The sequence below is a fragment of the Lichenostomus cassidix genome, chromosome 10, assembly GCF_008360975.1.
Source record: "Lichenostomus cassidix isolate B80296 chromosome 10, HeHo_3.0, whole genome shotgun sequence".
NCBI lineage: Eukaryota > Metazoa > Chordata > Aves > Passeriformes > Meliphagidae > Lichenostomus > Lichenostomus cassidix.
In genome coordinates this window covers 1,875-21,639 of record NC_139491.1, presented here as the reverse complement: position 1 = coordinate 21,639, position 19,765 = coordinate 1,875, and the positions used below count along the sequence as shown (strand labels likewise).

The 19,765-nt window shown below is 50.0% G+C and overlaps 1 long non-coding RNA gene and 2 other non-coding genes across 3 annotated transcripts; 1 reads left to right on the top strand and 2 right to left on the bottom strand.

Annotated features, from left to right (window-relative positions):
- Positions 1-43: 43 nt before the first annotated feature.
- On the top strand, positions 44-1,920 carry LOC146432454 (uncharacterized). The gene is made up of 2 exons (XR_014854192.1): positions 44-956; positions 1,245-1,920. It is a non-coding gene; the product is annotated as an uncharacterized LOC146432454 (long non-coding RNA).
- A 7,314-nt stretch (positions 1,921-9,234) lies between these two features.
- LOC146432453 (U2 spliceosomal RNA) lies at positions 9,235-9,425 on the bottom strand. The gene has a single exon (XR_014854390.1). It is a non-coding gene; the product is annotated as a U2 spliceosomal RNA (small nuclear RNA).
- Positions 9,426-11,197: 1,772 nt separating this feature from the next.
- On the bottom strand, positions 11,198-11,387 carry LOC146432452 (U2 spliceosomal RNA). The gene has a single exon (XR_014854389.1). It is a non-coding gene; the product is annotated as a U2 spliceosomal RNA (small nuclear RNA).
- Positions 11,388-19,765: the final 8,378 nt, after the last annotated feature.

Here is a 19,765-nt window from a genome sequence, read left to right as displayed (position 1 = left end):
ATTTTGTTAGATTTTACAGACATGGGGAGTTTCTTTGAAGGCATAGAATTTCATTTATTAGTGTACTGTTTGTATGAATACCTGGAGGTTTTCTCTAACTACAGAGTGGCATCTTGCGTCTGGATTTTGTTCCACGGTGAGGCAGAGGGAGAAGTAGCACTTCCCCAATTGTTCTGGAGCAGTGCTAATTGCAGTTGTTTAAATATGCATGAAAAAGGCCACATGTGAAACTGGAAGAGCAATTAGAAAAAGAGGAAAAAGAAATGTTGAGCTAGGGAGATGTTGCCATTTTTCTGTTGCTCCTTTTTGACAGCGATCTTATAGACAGTAAGAAAAGTGTTAGGATTTGAATAATGGAGGGTATGAAATGGAGCTAAAGTGTAGGTAAGGAAAGGCAAATGGTATTGTAAAATCTTCCTTGGGGCAGCATGCAGATGAGGCAGAGAGAGAAAGAGTAATGTGTGTCCTGCATAAGCTTGCTCATGCAAGGGCAAAGCAGAGAGAAGATTTAAAAGTGCAAACATATGTCTTTTATATGTAAATGAACCAGTGAAGGGGCTTAAATTATAAGGTAGGATGATCTATAGGAGAGAATGTAAAAAAGGAGCAAATAGATGTATTATTTGCTCTATACAAAGTGCAATGAGATATTAGATATTAATGTAGAGAGGTTTAATATGAATAGATGTGTATGGTTAGAGTGTAGAATCGTGATGTGATATAGAAGCGTGAAAATGTACAAGGTGAACATTGTAAATAGGTGGCTTGTGTGTTAGCAGAGGTTCTATAAGTGTCAGTGGATTTGTAATTATGGGTAGCTTTTCTCTGTAATAAGTGCAAATAGATAAAATGTAAACAGATGAGTGTAAATAGATAAAAGTTTAGGGGGTGGGAATAAGAAAAGAGTTTTGAGAAAAGGTTTTGTTGTATTGGTTGATAAATGGTGGAAGATTTTTGTTCGTTGGAAGCTGCAAACGGTGGAATGTTTTTCATAGAGGGCACGGAGTGATGCAGCCAGAATGCAAAAGCCTGCAGCTTGTCATGGGCATAAAGAAAATGCACAAGCAATAATTTTCATGTTGAGGAAAAGCATTGGAGTGTCCTGACATGTAGAATTTTGAAAAAGCAACCTGTTTTTCTGGAAATATTTGCATTATAGATAAGGAAAAAAGCACCAGGCTGCCAAACACAGCAGGGTGTGGTGACAGTCGGTCAGTTTGGAGGTATGGCTGTGGGTGATCCAGTGCCGGGTCAGTTAGTGGGAGCACTTTGATTATCGTGGGTGCATGGGCTGCCACCGGTTACCTGGGGAGTTGCACCACTGCCGTCATTGCCACGCACGGTGGTGGCCGTCCACGGACCTTGGCCTCGTCCCTGCTCGGAGGTCGTTCCTGGCTTTCTTTGCCACCTCCCCAAACTGCTGCCGCCTCCCTCTCCACCCTGCCCTGCTGTGGCTAGCTGTGGTGTGCAGATGGTGTCGTGGCTGTGCTCTGCTGGGTTCCCTGTGTGGAAGCAGAGAAGCTGCAGTGGTGGCAGCAGCATCAGTCCTTTCAGGAGGTTGTGCATTTATTGTAGTCAAGTGCCTGTCTTCACAGTGGTGGAGGTTCTCTAGAGCTCTTATGCTGTCAGGTAGTCCCCAGAGCGTGTCCTTGAGGTAGAGAGAAGGAGATGTGGCCACGGTCATTGCTGTGGGGGAAGAAGAGATTTGATGTGGTTATTGGCCTCGTTTCCTTTAATGTCATCGGTGTAATATTTGTATAGATGTGGTGTTGTGAAGCAGCAGTTGCAGTTGTTGTTGTGGGTAGTGAATAATTGAAATGAATGTAAAGAACTGATTGGTATGATTGCTATCAGTATAGCTTGGTGTTGTTAATGCCACAAAGCAGGTTTGTAAAAGGTTGAAACAGTCCTTTTTTTTTCCCAGAGAACCTGAGTGAATGGAGTGAGGTAACCCAGAGGTGATCTAGTGTATCTTGAGGCTCGTTATGAAGTGTTGTCAGATGGTTTTTATGATGTGAGGAGGCATTTGCCATGGTGTGCAAGACAGAAGGGTGTAAACGTTTGTTCCCTGTGTAAAAGAGGCAGTGTTTGCAGCCAGGTTGAAATGTGGTATTGTCTGTGAAAAGTGTGCATGCTGCAGGAATCCTGTGAGATGAAAGGTGTGAAGAAGCAGAGCTGTGTGTGCACTTGGGTTCCTCCAAACTGCCTGTCTTACACGAGGGTGGTGATGTGCCATTGCTGTGTAAAAGAGCCAGTGATTGCCAGCCAGGTGCCCACGGGCAAATGTGGGATTTTGTATCGTAAAGCTGTGCAAATGTCAGGATTTGTGCCAGACAGAAGTGGCTAGGAACTAGGCCCGAGGCTGGCCTTGGACTCCTGGGTCTCTTGTGCCCAGCGTGTGCAAGGATTTCCTAGCTGTTGAAAAGAGGCAGCGTTTTGAGGCAGGTTTGATCAGCAGGAAGAGGGAGGGAGATCACAGTCATGAGCAGTGATGGAAAGCTTTTCAAGGAAGAGATGTTAGAGTCGTGACTGAAAGGATAAATACCTCGTGTGGCTTATGTGACAAATGAGAAGATGAGATGAATGACATGTTGCCAGTGAATTGTAAAGAAGTCATCAGTGAAGGTGCTGACATCTAAATGTAAGTTTTCTCCCTAGGTTTTGAGAAGGATCTATGTCAGGCTGCAGTGTGTTGGGCTAACCCAATGCCAGAGCTGTGGTGAGCAGAGAAGTGTTTTCTGCATAAAGGGAAGTAAAGTATTGCTGAGATGTTTTGGTGACAGTGATGGGAGTTCATGTACACCAAATACTTTTATCAGAAGCATGGCCCGGGCTGTTCATATGTTCAGACCAAATGATTATACAAGCAGCACCTGCAAATGATCCCTTTGGGCATTTTCCTTGCTTCCATGTGATGTGGCCGAGTGGAAGAGTGATTGGAACAGAGGCTGAGAATCAGTCACCATGTGTGTTGTGTGGCATTTGCCATTGTGTTTGAAGTAAACCTTCTGAACCATCTTTCAGTTTCTTCAGGAACATGAGATATTGTTATTTGTTTAACATGGCATTGAAAGAGTTAGCAAAAGTTGTTTGTTTCTCTTAGGCCATTTGAAAGCCCAATTTGTGTACATGGCTAATTGATGAGGTGAAGTTGTGTAAGGTTTGTGTAATGGAGCCTTCTGAATCAGATGTAATCCTGAAGTGTATTTCTGTAGGCTGTGCATGTGGTGTGCAGTTGACACAGAGGTAATAAGTATGTGGAGGTGTAAGGGCAAGCACCTTATTTCCTGTTCTGTGTTAGATAAAACATGTGGGGAAATGTGTAGGAGTTTTGAGATCAGCATAGGGAAATTTTTAATGTAAGAAGTGGTAACAACATCATCCACAGCCATAAAGTGTTCTAGAGTTGCAAGTGATGGTGTTCTTTATTGAAATGGATAGAGAGTTGATGTGGCAATATTTGTATGTATTGAGGCAGATTTTGAAAGCATGGTAAATGTTGTGGAAGGGCAAGTATTTAATGAATTTTTTGTACTGTTTCTAGCCACATGTGGAGGTTTGTGCAGCTCTGGTGGACGGGCATGTTGTGGGTGAATTGTGTGCTGTTATGAGGCAGATGGGGAAGTAGCAGTTGAGCAGTGGTTGTTGATGAGTGAGAATTGCAGGTAGGTCGTTCAAGGTGCATTAAAAAGAGCAGTGGTGAGATGGGAAGAGCAGGCAGCTAAAGAGTAAAGAAGAATGTCTTGAGGTAGGGAAGTTAGTTGAAGTGTGATTTGTTAGTGTTTGTGAGGATGTGGTGTGTGTTGTGTTTGTGTTCATGTCATTGTTTCGAGAGGTGTCGTGTGGATGTGAGAGGCATTTGTTAAGTGTGGTGTGAGGCTTTAGTGTTAGTTGTTGCTTGTAAAATGTGTGTAGTAGTCTTATGGAGTGTAGGTGTGTGTATTTAGTTGTTTGTTGTATGTTTTTGGTGTGTGGTGGTGTTAGTTGGTTGTGTATTTTCTTGTTTGTAGTAGGTGAGGTGTGTTGTTGTTTTTGTGTTGTGTTTTCAAAGGGAGAGATGTGTGTTTTTGAAGAGGTGAGTATGTTCGTTGCTTTGCATGTTTGTAGGTGGGAAAAAACATTTTTCCCTCCTCTCACCTGCCCGCCCTCCGATTTTTACCGTGTGCCGCCGCGCGCGGCACCGTGGGTGTGGGGGAGTACCACGGGACGCCCCTGCCGGGCGCCACGATCCCCCCCCTGCAGCCCCCCCACCTCGGCGGCGGCCCCGCCTTCTGGCTTGGGTGCCTTACGTACGTTCCAGTGAGGGTAGGCGGACCCGGCTGGCTGCTAGACTACGGGGCCGTGGCGTGCCTAGCACACGCACGGTGTAGGAGGCGGTGCGACTCGAACCCCTGAAGGGCAGACATTCGGCTTAAGGCGATATGCACCAAGCCAGACTCACTCCTTGATTATAAAGCCTTTTTTTGGCGACATATCTTCTTCGCCGCACAATGACGTCAACAAAGCCCTGCCCACCTCCCCGCCCCCGGCTCTGCGTCCGTCACTATACTCCACCTACTGTTCCGCCCCTCGTCCCTCCCTTGGCCCCGCCCCTGTCGTCTCTCGGCCCGGGCCAAAGCCACGCCTCTGGTAGTCTCTGCACCCCGCCCCTCGACGTCACGGGGCTCGGAACACAGCCACGCCCCTGGTGCTCCCCGCACCCCGCCCAAGAGCCCGCCCCTCGGTGCCCCCTCAGTCCGCCCAAAGCTACGCCTGGCTCCGCCTACCCGTCGCTATGGCAACACTGGAGCGGAGGCTTTTTTCCCAGCACTTTACCGTTTTACTTTTTTCACAATTTTTGGAGCTCTTTTGGTATAGAATTGTACTAAGGTTCAGTGCCTGATTTTTACACGCTTTCTCTCAACTGTATTAGCACAAATTACCATTCTTTCAAATCTTAGTGGGTGTTTTTACCACTTCTTGAAAACTCCACAATTTACAATTCTTGAAAAACAAAACACATTTTGGGGGATACTGCAGCACTAGCATACAGCTGTTTCTCACAGCTGTATGCTCATTATGTCCATTTTGCTCATCTCTTTCTACAGGATTTCCTAGGGGCTTCTACTATGTATTGCTGGGGTTTTTTCACTTGTTTCATGGCTGCATTCACTTCTGTGTTTGCATGTGTTACCCCATCCTGTGCTTTTGCAAGGATCACTTCTTTAATCTTGGGGGGTTTTTTTCCACCTCTACACTACTGCCATGTGTTTACTAGTGTCACCCAATCTGCAGAAAAAAATAGAAAAACTCTCCGACAACATTTTCATGTTACAGACTCTAAGCATTACTTTATTTTGTGGTCACAATGTACCACAGCAATCATCTCATCCACCCATAGCCCGGGTGTGCAGAGAAAATCATTCCAGGCTACATAGCTTTTACTCCATTTCTCAGATATTGCATACAGTAAAAGCACAGAGGAAAGCATTGGCTCAGTGTTCATTAGTCCAAAGTTGAGCAAATTCCCCATATTCAGTCTCTCATTGGACTCCAATCTCCTTGCCTCTGATGCTAATGACATTCTTCACTTGTTTTTAGCAGTCATTTTTCTGGGCCAGGATGTCTTCAGCCCTGCTGCAGGTGCTCTGGCCTAGCTGCTTGTGATATCCATCATGTCTTGTTGAGAACCACAAGCTCCTGCTGGATGTTCTGTTCATAGTGCTTATCTTTCTGCTTATCTTTGGGGGTCACTCCCAATCTGTTGGTATGCTGACTTCACCAGACCTCATCTGGCACAACATTGCCCTGCAAGAAACCTCAAATTCCTTTTGCCAGGGGAAACCCAAACAAAACCTTTGACTACACTTACACAACATTTTTAACGTGATACATTTTCCAACAGTAGCACTCAGTCACAACAATTTTCCTTCAGTAGCCTTTCATGTCATTTTGTTTTCAACATCTTTTGGAACAGAACAGATGCCATCTTTCTCTTCTCTATGCATGCCACATCACCACAATATCCTCGCAGGGACCAGCAACTCCAGCAGCAGCCAAACACCACCATCTGTAAGAGAATGCAACACACATCAGTCATTTCTGAACAGCTCTGCACATGTGCAAGTCCAACTGCCTCACGCGGTGTCTTCCTTGGCCTCCTACCCACCAGCTGCGTGCTTAAGTCCTGACCACAGGGGAGGGCTTCAGGCCTGCTCAGCAATGCCTGCACATTGCACTTTCACAGTATTATACCATTTCTCATACAGGTGCACCATCCCTGACCCCACCCACATGTCATCCCACTGCAACCACCAATTCTAACACCTTCTAATCTTTCTCACCGCTTTGGAATATTTCCTTATGGCTCCCATCTCCAGGGCTTCTTCACACTTGCCTACAGCAAAGGCTGCCTAACAGTGCATGCACTCCATTCTCTGCAGAGTTCCAATTCCATTCCAGGGATGGTCATCACACAGTCCTCATTCTTCCTCACCCAAACATTCATATCTCACTCCATCCAAAAGTTTCCCTCAAGACACATACTTTGCACTGACATTCAGTCAGCTGATTACATCCAGGCAAAGTTATTATTAAGTCATCTCACCTTCTGGGAGAGGTGTGTATGCACAGAGGCCAAAGCCTGCAGCTGCCCTCCAAGTTGTCCAAGCCTCAGCATGCAGCAGGCCAAGAGGATACGCTTGCAGGAAGCAGGTTTGTACCCATTCTCCCCCAGCTGAGGGGGGAACAGGAGGCCTTTGCCTACATGCTGTCACCTCTGCTCACAGGCCATAATGCTGTGGGCTGCTGACCCATTCAGAATGAACGATTAAACAACCAGTACCTCCCAAATACCCCTTAGAGCATCTTCTTCGCTAATGTGTGACTTGGCTAAGCGGAATAGCACGTGGAACACACACTGTAAGTTACCCACCATATGAGCCATGCAGCATTTTGTGCCAAGGCTGACATAAACCCTACGAAGCCTCATGCAGTGCCTCACCGAGAGTGCAGGGGAGGAAGGTCAAGACAGTTACCCTTCAGTATTTAAAATGACAGATGTGCTTTCTTTCAGATGACATTGAAAGAACCAGTAAGGTTTCACTTCTTTCTTGTAGGCCACGCAAAAGCCAAATTTCTGTACATGCCTATTCTAGGAGGTGCACTTCATGGCAGCTCTCAGAAGGTAGACAGGCCGGCAGAGGCACGGCGAAGGTGCCGCGCTCGGGCTTTTGGCCGCTCGGACCACGCGGTTGGATTTGCCGAGCCGGGGCTGAGAGGAGCTGCGGTTATTTGTGTGGGGAAAAATGGAAAAAAGGTCTTTTTTCGGGGACTCAGGAAAGGCTTGAAACCCCATTTCCCCCCCGCGCCCCCCGCGCACCGAGGCCTAAACTCTGCAAATCCCCCAATGAAGGTCTCAAGATGCCATTCGCGCCGCTAAGGAATCGATTTTGCCTGACCGACCTTCATCCGCCATGATGCCGCCGATCGCTGCGCGCAGTGATCTAATTTGCATGGCCGGACCTCTTTTCCCAAAACGCCATTCATGCGGGATTGTGCTTTAATTTGCATGACCCCGCCCCTTTACCGAGACTGCAATTCGCGCCGCGTTTCATCTAGTTTGCATAACTCCGCCCATTTTCCCCAAGATGCCGTTACGCATGAGGTAATTAAAATTAGCATAACCCCGCCCATTTCTCCCAGGATGCACCTCGAGCATGAGGTCATGCCGATTTGCATAACCCCGCCCATTTCTCCCAGGATGCACGTCGGGCATGAGGTCATGCCGATTTGCATAACCCCGCCCATTTCTCCCAGGATGCACTTCAGGCATGAGGTAATGCCGATTTGCATAACCCCGCCCATTTCTCCCAGGATGCACCTCGGGCATGAGGTAATGCCGATTTGCATAACCCCGCCCATTTCTCCCAGGATGCACTTCAGGCATGAGGTCATGCCGATTTGCATAACCCCGCCCATTTCTCCCAGGATGCACTTCGGGCATGAGGTCATGCCGATTTGCATAACCCCGCCCATTTCTCCCAGGATGCACTTCGGGCATGAGGTAATGCCGATTTGCATAACCCCGCCCATTTCTCCCAGGATGCACCTCGAGCATGAGGTCATGCCGATTTGCATAACCCCGCCCATTTCTCCCAGGATGCACGTCGGGCATGAGGTCATGCCGATTTGCATAACCCCGCCCATTTCTCCCAGGATGCACTTCGGGCATGAGGTAATGCCGATTTGCATAACCCCGCCCATTTCTCCCAGGATGCACGTCGGGCATGAGGTAATGCCGATTTGCATAACCCCGCCCGTTTCTCCCAGGATGCACGTCGGGCATGAGGTCATGCCGATTTGCATAACCCCGCCCATTTCTCCCGGAATGCACCTCGGGCATGAGGTAATGCTAATTTGCATAACCACGCCCCCCTCCCCCAGCCGCCGCAAGCTCCGCCGACAGCCTCCTCATTTGCATTTCCCTCACGAGGCGGGGTTCGGGACAGCGGGGGTCGGGGGATCCCTCGCCCCTTTCTGGGGCTTTTCGGGGGCGGCAGAGGGACCCTCGGGGCTGCGGTAAGAGCAGGGGAGGGGGGAAATCCCGGGGAGGACACGGGGAACGCCCGAAAATCCCCCAAAATTGTCACATCGCCCCCAGAATTGCTGAGGAAACCGGGGAGGTTCCGGGGGGGCTTCAGGGAATTTTCCGGCTTTGGGGACTCCGGGATCTCCTAGGTCACCCCCAGGACCTCCCGGCCGCTGCCGAAGCGCCTCCGATGAGGTTTTGCACCTATTTTACCTCACAAATAAACAAAATCCTTGTTTTTAAAAAGAATCGAGATCTTTATTTGCATCGTAGCAACATCCGCGATCGAAGAGCTGCAAAAAAGAGACCCGCGCGGCTCCCGGCCCCGCTCCTCACCTCCCTCACGGATTTATTTGGTAAAACTGCCCAAATCCCCTCCCCGATTCATTTAAACAACATTATTATCCTTTATTTCCCTCAGAAAAAGTTTAAAGTCACCCGGAAAGCGGCGAAATCACGGAGTTTAACCCAAAAGAGTGCGCGCGGGAGGCGCCGCCATCTCGCGGCACCTGCTAGGGGAGAGGGGAGAGAATCACCGCCGCCCGAGCCTGGCAGCCGCCAGGGAGGCGGAGAAGCGTTAATTCAGCGGAAAAGGGTGGGCGATAGTGCGGGACAGCTTCGGCAATTCCCACTATTTCTGATTTTAACCAAACCAAGGTCGCCGCCGGGGGTGCACCGGTCCCGAAGGTACTACAATATCGGGACGATGTGCGGAGCATAGAGCACAAGCTCCAGATGTGACTCCCCAGCCCAAATATCCGTTAAATACAAAGTCATCTCATCGAGCACGTATGAGAGACTAATCTGATAACAATACATCCTCCACTCAGTTTTGGCCGAAAGGCCGAGAAGTGATGCCAAGCGCTTTCCGCCCTCCCGCCCGCACCCCGCTCGCCTCACGCACAAGTCACGGCGACCATTTCTCCGCCCTCCAGCTCTTTTGCAGCTCCTCCCGCGCCAATTCCCGCTCGCCTGCCGCCCTTTCCGCCCGCGCTGCTGCGGCGCTGAGCCTCAAATCCCCCAAAAATTCGTGACCGCGCCTCAATTTCCCGTGGTGCCGTTCGCTGAGCGAGTTCTGAAATTTGCATAACCCCGCCCATTTCTCCCAGGATGCACCTCGAGCATGAGGTCATGCTGATTTGCATAACCCCGCCCATTTCTCCCAGGATGCACTTTGGGCATGAGGTCATGCCGATTTGCATAACCCCGCCCATTTCTCCCAGGATGCACTTCGGGCATGAGGTAATGCCGATTTGCATAACCCCGCCCATTTCTCCCAGGATGCACCTCGGGCATGAGGTAATGCTAATTTGCATAACCCCGCCCGTTTCTCCCAGGATGCACGTCGGGCATGAGGTAATGCCGATTTGCATAACCCCGCCCATTTCTCCCAGGATGCACGTCGGGCATGAGGTCATGCCGATTTGCATAACCCCGCCCATTTCTCCCAGGATGCACTTCGGGCATGAGGTAATGCTAATTTGCATAACCCCGCCCGTTTCTCCCAGGATGCACGTCGGGCATGAGGTAATGCCGATTTGCATAACCCCGCCCATTTCTCCCAGGATGCACGTCGGGCATGAGGTCATGCCGATTTGCATAACCCCGCCCATTTCTCCCAGGATGCACTTCGGGCATGAGGTAATGCTAATTTGCATAACCCCGCCCGTTTCTCCCAGGATGCACGTCGGGCATGAGGTAATGCCGATTTGCATAACCCCGCCCATTTCTCCCGGAATGCACCTCGGGCATGAGGTAATGCTAATTTGCATAATCACGCCCTCTCCCCCAGCCGCCGCATACCCCGCCCATAGCCTCCTCATTTGCATTTCCCTTACGAGGCGCGGCTCGGGCCCGGCCCGCTCTGCCGGGCGGGTTCGGGACAGCGGGGGTCGGGGGATCCCTCGCCCCTTTCTGGGGCTCTTTGGGGGCGGCAGAGGGACCCTCGGGGCTGCGGTAAGAGCAGGGGAGGGGGGAAATCCCGGGGAGGACACGGGGAACGCCCGAAAATCCCCCAAAATTGTCACATCGCCCCCAGAATTGCTGAGGAAACCGGGGAGGTTCCGGGGGGGCTTCAGGGAATTTTCCGGCTTTGGGGACTCCCGGGATCTCCTAGGTCACCCCAGGACCTCCCAGCCGCTGCCGAAGCGCCTCCGATGATGTTTGGCACCTATTTTACCTCACAAATAAACAAAATCGGTGTTTTTAAAAAGAATTGAGATTTTTATTTGCATCGTAGAAACATCGGCGGTCAAAGAGCTGCAAAAAGAAAGCCGTGCGGCTCCCCCGCCCCGCTGCTCACCTCCTTCACGTGTTTATGTGACAAAACTGCCCCAAATCCCCTCCGAGATTCATTTAAACGACATTAATATCCTCTATTACCCTGATATAAATCGGAAACCCCCTCAGAAAGCGGCGAGATCCCAGAGTTTAACCCAAGTAGCACGCAAAAGCACGGGGGAAGCGCCGCCATTTCGCCGCACCCTGCGAGGAGAAGGGAGGAGAGAATCACAGCCGCCCGAGCTTTGGCAGCCTCTCAGGGGTCCGGAGAGCTGCGGTTTACCCTTAAGTGCAGATAATCACGTTTACTCGGGTTTAAATCTGTTTTTAACCGACCAGAGGTCCCCGGCGGGGTGCACCGTTCCCGGAGGCATCGTAATACCCGGACCACGCGCGGAGCGGAGGGAGCAAGCTCCGGATCCGACTCCCGAGCCCAAAAATCCTGTAATATAAAGTCCTCCCATCGAGGACGTATCAGATATTGAACTGATAAGAATAGATACTACATTTGATCTTAGCCAAAAAGGCGAGGAACGATACACAGGGAATTCCAAAGGCGGTCCCCACCCGCTCTCGCCCCTGACTCGCCCACCGCCCTCGCGTTGTTCCCGAGCTCCTCCCACGCTGCATTCCGCGCTCCCCTGCCCGCGCCTCACAAGCACAGAGCCCTGGAAGCCCGCAAATCTCACAGCCACCCTTCCGAGCATCCCCTTTGTGCTGTCACTGTTGAATCCGCACAGCCCCACCCCCGGCTCTCCCTCCCGTCCGCATTCGGGTTCCGCCCCGGCAAAGAGGGGGCGCCGGGGGAGGCGCCGGGGGAGGCGCCGGGGGAGGCGCCGGGGGAGGCGCCGGGGGAGGCGCCGGGGGAGGCGCCGGGGGAGGCGCCGGGGGAGGCGCCGGGGGAGGCGCCGGGGGAGGCGCCGGGGGAGGCGCCGGGGGAGGCGCCGGGGGCGGCGCCGGGGGAGGCGCCGGGGGAGGCGCCGGGGGAGGCGCCGGGGGAGGCGCCGGGGGAGGCGCCGGGGGAGGCGCCGGGGGAGGCGCCGGGGGAGGCGCCGGGGGGGGCGCCGGGGGAGGCGCCGGGGGAGGCGCCGGGGGAGGCGCCGGGGGAGGCGCCGGGGGAGGCGCCGGGGGAGGCGCCGGGGGAGGCGCCGGGGGAGGCGCCGGGGGAGGCGCCGGGGGAGGCGCCGGGGGAGGCGCCGGGGGAGGCGCCGGGGGAGGCGCCGGGGGAGGCGCCGGGGGAGGCGCCGGGGGAGGCGCCGGGGGAGGCGCTGCGGCCACGGGGGCGGGCGGGAGCGGAGCCGCAGCCGGTGGTACGGCTTGTGTCCCTGCGGGCAGCGGCAGCGTGTCTGTGAATCGTCCCCAAAGCCGCCTGCCTCCCCGCGCCCCGCTGAGCCCGCTCGGGTGTCCCAGCGGGGTCCTGTCAGGGACAGATCACCTTTGCTTTTTCTAAGGTCTGTGATGAATAGTTTAGAAAAGTGGCAGCGAGATTTTTCGTAATTGTAATTTATTTGCGTTTGAAGTGTGAAGCGTGTGTCATTGCTTTGTGCTTTTTAGCAGCTTCCAGCAGTGGAAGAAGGCAAATGAAGCCAAGAGGCTGGACTAGGATGCTGCAGGCCCATGACAATTACAGGTCAGAAAATAATTAAAACCCCAGGTTATAAAAATACCAAAGTAAAAGCCCAAAGGGTATTGTCAGCTGCTAGACCTCAGAGAAATCCCAAACACCTGTCCCGTTTTCCTATTGTCAGTTGAACATGCAAAAATCTAAGAGTTGCCCCAAGGATCCTGTCAGTGGGAGGTGGTCATGAGATAACCTGTTTTTGAAGGCATTTTCCACACCCTTAAAACTGTGGATAGGTGTAGCGTTCGGTACGAGCCGGGCTGCAGTTGCATTCCAAAAAGTGTGTTCTTCGGGCACTAAAATTTCTGGGTTTTTGGTGGGTTTTCCTGAGAAATGCCTTGTATCCCTCTGAGCTTTGCTTTGCAAGGCACTGAATGATTTTAATGGTTCTGCAGGGACCTCTGCCTGGAATGTCCTGGGTGTCCCGGTTCAGCTGCCTAGGGTGGCATGAAGGTGGTGCTGAAGATACTGGATAAATTTTGGCTGCAGGAGCTGCCAGCAAGCAGGCTCTTCAGAGCCAGAGCTTGCCAGGATGGCAAGACTGTCATTGTGGCAGTCCCGAAAGCAGTATCCAATGTGACTAGTTGCAGAGCTCTATAAAACAAGTGTGACATTTCTTACAGTTTTGGGCCCAGTGGGTCTAAGGTGGCTTTTATTAAACCGGAGAGCTGGATTTTTTAGTCCTGCTGAGAGAGTTCAGCATCACCTTATTAAGCAAGGAAAAACTGCGTGGTAAGTGCAGGCTGATGCGATTTATTTTTGCTTATTACTCCCCATGATTCCTTTAATAAATAAACTCCTAATGAAAAGTGTGAATGTGTTAATTATTTCTCTGTTTGATCAGCAATAGAATGCATTAGTAAACATTTGTGGGAGAGGCAGGGGGAGCAGCAGAAGGGAGAAGGGTGTGGGAGACAGAGCCCGGTCCCAAGGCGGGTTGCTGGCGGTGGCATAGGAGGGGATGTCAGAGAAATACAGGTAAATGTGTACAGGGTGCACAGCCCCAGGGTAGTGCCTCCGCTGGGGGAGTGAGAGCGTGTCCAGGACAGGTGGGGTATGGAGCGGTGAGCCCTAACCGGGATGGGGAGTGAACCCATGGGCCACGAGCAGAGTCCTGGCTACCGTGTGAATTGTTAGCACACAAGGTTAGTGGAGCCGAAGGTCACCCCAGGAGAGGTGCAGCCCGCAGTCCCTATTGCCGAGTCCCACCACAGGCTTACAAAACCAGGATTTGGGCTCCAGAGCTGACAGGTGTCGTGTTGTCCAGGGCAGCACTCGGCACCACAGGGCTGTAGGGGGCTGTGGAGCGGGTGGGGGGCCGTGGCCCATTAGCTGAAAGAAAGGATGAGTGAGAGGTATTGAGGGCAGTGGGTGATGCAGCCCCCTGCTTCCCAGAGTGCCATTGAAAGCTCCCCCTTTCAGGGTGTGCCTAAGAACATCTGCCATGTAATCTTGTGCCTGCAGGAGGAATTTTTGGCAGAGCAGCTGTGTCTAACCCCAAGGTGAACCTATATCCCATACGGGCCTAGGTAGGATCTGGGCTGGTGACAGCCGTGGTATAGTTGCCCGTGATCCCCCAGAACCCAGATTTGAGGTCAGAATTTGCAATTTTTGTAATGTAAGAAGGGGTAGCACCAAAGCCAGAAGTTTTTAAAAGTTGAAAGTGTGTCTGTTCAGCATTGAAATGGATACATACTTGATCAGGAGAGTTTTTTAATGTATGTTGTTAGATTTTACAGACATGAGGAATTTCTTTGAAGGCATAGAATTTCATTTATTTAGTGTATTGTTCGTATGAATACCTGAAGGTTTTCTACAGCTACAGAGCGGCATCTCGCGTCTGGATTGTGTTCCACGGTGAGCCAGAAGGAGAAGCAGCACTTCCCAAATTCTTCTGGAGCAGTGCTAATTGCAGTCCTTTAAACATGCATTAAAAAGGCAACATGTGAAATGGGAAGAGCAATTAGGAAAAGAGGAAAAAGAAATGTTGAGCTAGGGAGGTGTTGCCTTTTTTCTGTTGTTCCTTTAAGACAATGATCTTGTAGGCAGTAAGAAAAGTATTAGGATTTGAATAATGGAAGGTATGAAATGGACCTAAAGTGTAGGTAAGGAAAGGAAAATGCTATTGTAAAATCTTCCTTGGGGCAGCATGCAGATGAGGCAGAGAGAGAAAGAGTAATCTGTGTCCTGCATAAGCTTGTCCATGCAAGGCCAAAGCAGAGAGAAGATTTTAAAGCGCAAACACAAGTGTTGTGTATATAAATGAACCAATGAAAGAGCTTAACTTATAAGGCAGGATGATATATAGGACAGAATGTAAAAAAAGAATAAATAGATCTATTAGCTGTTCTGTACAAAGTCTAATCAGATATTAGATATTAATGTAAAGAGAGGTTTGATATGAGTAGATGTGTACGGTTAGAGTGTAGAAGTCTGATATGATATTGAAGTGTCAAAATGTACAAGTTGAACATTGTAAATACGTGGCTCGTGTCTTAGGAGAGGTTCCATAAGTGTCAATGGATTTGTAAGTATTTTCTCTATAATAAGTGCAAATAGATATAATGTAAATAGATGAGTGTAATTATATAAAAGTTTAGGGGGTGGGAATAAGAAAACAGTTTTGAGAAAAGGTTTCGTTGTATCGCTTCATGAATAGTGGAAGATTTCCGTTTCTCGGAAGGTCCAAACAGTAGAATGTTTTTCATAGAGTGCACAGACCGACGCAGCCAGAATCCAAAAGTGTGCAGATTGTCACGGGCATAAAGAAAATCCAAAAGCCATAATTTTCATGTTGAGGAAAAGCACTGGAATCTGCTGACATGTAGAATTTTGAAAAAGCAACCTCCTTGTCTGGAAATTTCACATTCTAGATACAGAAAAAAGCACCAGGCTGCCAAACACAGCAGGGTGTGGTGACAGTGGGTCAGTTTGGAGGTATGGCCGTGGGTGATCTGGTGCCGGGGCAGTTAGACAGCAGGGTGTGGTGACAGTGGGTCAGTTTGGAGGTACGGTCGTGGGTGACCTGGCGCCAGGTCAGTTAGCCGGAGCGCTTTGATTATCGTGGGTGCATCTGCTGCCACCGGTTACCTGGGGAGTCCCACTGCTGTTGGGGAGTTCCACCGCTGCTGTCATTGCCAACATGGTGGCGGCCGGCCACGGGCCTTGGCCTCGTCCCGGCTCAGAGGTCGTTCTTCCTGGCTTTTCTTTGCCGCCTCCCCAAAGTGCTGCTGCCTCCCTCTCCACCCTGCCCTGCTGTGGCCAGCTGCAGTGTGCAGAGCCTGTGCTCTGCCAGGCCCCCTGTGTGGAAGCAGAGAAGCTGCAGTGGTGGCAGCATCAGTCCTTGCAGGAGATGCTGCATTCATTGGGGTCAAGTGGCTGTCTTGACAGTGGTGAAGATTCTTGAGAGCTCTTATGCTGTCAGGTACTCCCCCGAGCGTGTCCTCGAGGTAGAGAGGAGATGTGGCCACGGTCATTGCTGTGGGGGAAGAAGAGATTTGATGTGGTTATTGTCCTTGCTTCCTTTAATATCATTGGTGCAGTATTTCGATAGATGTGGTGTCCTGAAGCAGGAGTTACAGGTGTTGTTGTGGGTAGTGAAAAATTGACATGAATGTAAAGAATGGATTGTTATGATTGCTATCAGTATAGCTTGGTGTTGTTAGTCCCACAGCAGGTTTGTAAAAGGTTGAAACAGTCCTTTTTTTTCCCAGAAAACCTGACTGAGTGGAGTGAGGTAACACAGAGGCGATATAGTGTATCTTGAGGCTCGTTATGAAGTGTTGTCAGATGGTTTTTATGATGTGAGGAGGCATTTGCCACGGTGTGCAGGTCAGAAGGGTGGAAAAGTTTGTTACGTGTGTAAAAGAGGCCCCGTTTGCAGCCAGGTTCCAAATGTGGTATTGTAGCTGAAAAGTGTGCATGCTGCAGGAATCCTGTGAGATGAAAGGTGTAAAGAAGCAGAGCTCTGTGTGCACTTGGATTCCTGCAGACTGCCTATCTTACCTGAGGGTGGTGATGTGCCATCGCTGTGGAAAAGAGCCATGGATTGCCAGCCAGGTGCCCACGGGGAAATGTGGGATTTTGTATCATAAATTTGTGCAAATGTCAGGATTTGTGCCAGACAGAAGTGGCTAGGAACTAGGTGTGAGGCTGGCCTTGGACTCCTGGGTGTGTTGTGTCAACTGTGTGCAAGGATTTCCTAGCTGTTGAAATGAGGCAGTGGTTTGAGGCAGGTTCGATCAGCAGGAAGAGGGAGGGAGATCACACTTATGAGCAATGATGAAAACCTTTTCAGGGAAGAGATGTCAGAGTCCTATTTCAAAGAATAAATATCTTGTGTGGCTTACGTGGCAAATAATAAAAATAGATGAATGACGTCTTGCCACTGAATTGTAAAGAAGTCATCAGTGAAGGTGCTGACATCTAAACCTAAGTTTTCTCCCTAGGTTTTGAGAAGGATCCCTGTCAGAATGCAGCATCTCAAGCTAACCTAATACCAGAACTGTGGTGACCAGAGAGGTGTTAATTGCATAAAGGGAAGCAAAGTATCGCTCATATGTTTTGGTCACAGTGACATGAGTTCATCCACACCAAACAGTTCTATCAGAAGCGTGGTCTGGGCCGCTCACACGTTCAGATGGAACAATTATACAACCAGCACCTGCAAATGTTCTCTTTGGGATAATTTTGTTTTTACTTTTTTTACTTTTTTTTTTTTACTTGCTTCTCTCTGATCTGGCCGAGCGGTACAGTGAGCGGAACAGAGGCTGAGAATCGGCCACCATGTGAGCTGTGTGGCATTTCCTACCGTGGTTGAAGTAAACCTTCTGAACCATCTTTCAGTGTGTCATACAGGGAACAGGGGAGGATGGTTATTGCAGTTATTGTTTCCTCATCAACATGAGATATGTTATTCCTTTAACACGGCATTGAAAGAGTTAGCAAAACTATTTTTTTTCCTCTTAGGCCATTTGAAAGCCAAATTTCTGTACATGGATAATGGATGAGGTGCAGTTCTGTAAGGCTCACGTAAGGGAGCCTTACGAATCAGAATTAATCCCGAAGTGTATTTCTGCAGGCTACGCACGTGGTATGCAGTTGACACACAGGTAATAAGCATGTGCAGGTATAAGGCTAAGCACCTTATGTACCGTCCAGTATGAGATAAAATATTTGGAGACATGTGTACCAGTTTTGAGATCAGCATAGCCACATTTGTAATGTAGGAAGTGGTAGCAACATCAACCAAACCCTGAAGTTTTCAGGAGTTTAAAGCGATGCTGTTCTGTATTGAAATTGATACAGACTCGATGTGCCAATATTTTTATGTATGAACCCAGATTTGCAAAGCATGGGAACTGTTCTCCAAGGGAAAGTATTTAATGAATTATTTCTGCTCTTTTTAGCCATACCTGGAGGTTTGCGCACCGAGGGACCGGCACCTTCCGACCGGATTCCGTGCTCTGATGAGCAAGGTAGGGAAGTAGCAGTTCACAAGTCCTTCCGCAGCAGTGAGAATTGCAGGCCCTTAAAGGTGCATGGAAAAGAGCAGCTATGAGATGGGAATAGCCAATAGATAAAGAGTGAAAAACAACATCTTGAGCTAGGGAAGTTCTACAATTTTTCTGTTGTCCATTTACGATCGTGCTCTTCCACGTACTAGAAAAAGTTTCAGGATGTAAAGAATTTAGGGAATGAAATGGAAATGAAATAGAGGGTATCAAAGCAAAAAGGCCCTGCTAAATATTCTTTGGGAAACTCTGGCCATGAATGAGAGAGAGAAAGAACAAGGAGTTTCCTGAATGAATTTACAGAAAACAAATCCCAGTGCCTCTTTCTAGGTAAGTGTGGACATTAGCTATGTTGTAAAAGAGGAACTGTAATTTTCAGAAGTATGCAGAGGTATGAATAAAAAGCTCTAACCAAGTGCAAAATGTCAGAGGTACAGGCTTCCAAGCTTCCTTGAGGTGCAGTTTTCTGTGCTTGGTACCAGCAAGCCAGGGAAGAGGGAAAGAACTTTTGAGTTTTTTTTTCCTTAGGGAAGGACATGTGTCCAGGTGCCTGCAGTGCATTGTTGCTTCAGAAGTGTGGTTTTTGAGCCTCACTATCAGTAAGAAGTAATTGTTCACGTGTTGTCGCTGGAGTAGCCGAAGCATGTTCCATAATTACCAAATGCAGGCAAGCCAGCTCTTGCAGGAATATTGAAAAGATTATCTGCCTTGCAGCAAAGCTGTTGTCTACCTTTCTGGGTGGACATTTATGGGCAATGCCCAGTACACAGTGCCTTCCAAAAATAGTTATGAAAATGAAGGAGATGACCTAGATAGATAGTAAAAAGGAAGTGTTGCGTTGAAGAAAGGATAATTGAAGAAAGCACCCACCTTTCAATGCGGATCATCCCAGAGCCGTAGCCACAATGTCAGGCCCGTAAGAATTTCTTGCCAAGAGTCAGAATGGAGTTCAGAAGTGCTGTAGAAGCAGGTGGTTTGACTTGCTAAAGAAGAGAAAGAAATGATATGAATTTACCCAATGTGGAAGGCTTTGTACATTTTTTTTCTTTTTGCAGGTATTAATGTAGTGTCCTGCAACGAGAAAAAAAGGGTAGGGAGGGGTCAGACAATAAATGTAAGGAAACGGTCCTGCATTTTTAATTGGAAGCATGCAAAAATAAATTTTCCGAGCAATATAGCTGGTCGCTAGTGTGAAATCTGTGTAATAATATGTTGGAGTATAGGTATCTGTATTTTGTAAGTAGTATATGTTATTTGTGTGTGTGGTGTTAGTCGAGGCGGTCGTTTGCAGGTTTGTGTCGGGCTTTAAAAGGGAGCGGCGTCCCGCGGGGCCCCGAGGCGGCGGCGCCGCGCTCCCCCGCCGCGCTCCCTCCCCGCGCTGGGGGCCGCCGAGTCAGCCCCCCCCTCCCGCGGCGGCCCCGCCCCGACCTGTGTCGCCGCCGCCGCCGCCGCCGCCGCCATCCGCTGCGTGCCGAGGGCCACGTTTAAGGATCCGGGAGGCGCGGGGGGGCGGGGGGGTGCCGCCGTATAATCGACCGCGGCGGTGCCCGCCCGGCACAGGCGGATCCCGCCAGCCCCCCGCGCCGTCCAGAGCACCGCACGCTTCAGCAGAAGCCCGCAAAGCCCGGAAAATGCGGCGGTGGCACCCTCGGAGTCGGCATTTCGTTCAGGCGGCACAGTAGACGTATATTCCCTCAGAAAAGACCCCGCGGCCGCCATTTTTTAACTCGGCAACAGTGCGCATGTGCGAACGATGCCGACGCCATTTTGGTAGTCCAGTGC